Genomic DNA, 1,530 nt, shown 5'->3' with positions numbered 1-1,530 from the left:
AAAAAAATAAATCTAATAAAATGTCCAATCTACTGTTCTCTTTATCAACCTCGTTTCGATTACAAATGTATTTGTATGCAGTACTCGAGTTGTAAAAAAAATCAGGGGGGATGGTGGATTTTATCATATGGGGACAGATAATTTGTGCTGATTACAAATAATATAATATATTACAAATAATAGCACTGACCAAAACACCTGCAGAAATACTGCAGGAATGACATAGCAGCAGTTTTCTGAACTCATCAATATGCCGCTGTCCTTCACAGGATAAGTCAAATTTAGTTTCTAGTTAAAATGTCTCATTTTAGTAAAAAAAACCTTATTACACTTAAAACAAGAATCATCACTGGAAAAAACAACAATTTTCACCTGTTTCAAGTAGATTTTCACTTGAAATAAGTAGAAAAATCTGCCAGTGGAACAAGATGTTTTTGCTTGTAAGGAGAAGATAAATCTTGTCCCACTGGCAGATTTTTCTACTTATTTCAAGTGAAAATTTACTTGAAACAGGTGAAAAAATTGTCAAATAAGTTATTTTTCTGGTGATAAACTCTAAATGTTGAAATAGCAGTAATACCACATTCATTGATGAAATGACATAAGGGATGGAAAGGGGGGATGGCAGTTTTACTGGGGGGATGATTTTGACCGTTTTTATTTCAGGGGGGGATGCCATCCCCCCTCATCCCCCCTCAACTCGAGTAACAAAGTACAAATACTTCGCTTTGCTTTATTTTCTATTGGACTGTCCTAACTGGCCGCGAGCGACGCAGCGCTGCACAGGGCACCGTAACAAACAATTTTCACCTGTTTCAAGTAGATTTTCACTTGAAATAAGTAGCAGAAATAGTATCTGCCAGTGGAAGAAGATTATTTTGCTTGAAATAAGAAGATAAATCTTGTCCCACTGGCAGATTTTTCTACTTATTTCAAGTGAAAATTTACTTGAAACAGGTGAAAATTGTCAAATAAGTAATTTTTCTGGTGTTATTTTTCTGATGATGACTCTAAATGTTGAAATAGCAGTAATACCACATTAATTGATTAAATGACATAAGGGATGGAAAGGGAGGATGGCATCCCCCCACAACTCGAGTACTGAGTTCCACTCAAGGTGCTAAACGGTAACTAAATTTCTAGGTGTTATGATTGATGAAAATCTCACTTGGAAAAATCTTAATTTATATTATACTATGATTTATCCTTATATTTCATACTGCAATGTCATTTGGGCAAGTTTTTCTCTAAATGTGATGACTCTAAATGTTGAAATAGCAGTAATACCACATTCATTGATGAATCCCCCCCCCCCCCCATCCCCCCTCAACTCGAGTACTGGTTGTATGGAATGTATATTTGCCATGTTAGTTTTATAATGAACCTTTGACACGAATAAAAAAAAAAAAAAAAAAAAAAAAAAAAAGTTCCACGTGTCCTGGAGCATTTCTCCGTTTTGGTCCGATTCCCCGTGAAGGCAGCGCGATGGGGCGGTGCTTGTGTGCTGACGTCAGAGTGGGCGGGGCCAGA

The sequence above is a fragment of the Cololabis saira genome, chromosome 17, assembly GCF_033807715.1.
Source record: "Cololabis saira isolate AMF1-May2022 chromosome 17, fColSai1.1, whole genome shotgun sequence".
NCBI lineage: Eukaryota > Metazoa > Chordata > Actinopteri > Beloniformes > Belonidae > Cololabis > Cololabis saira.
Note: the sequence above shows the minus strand (reverse complement) of the source record.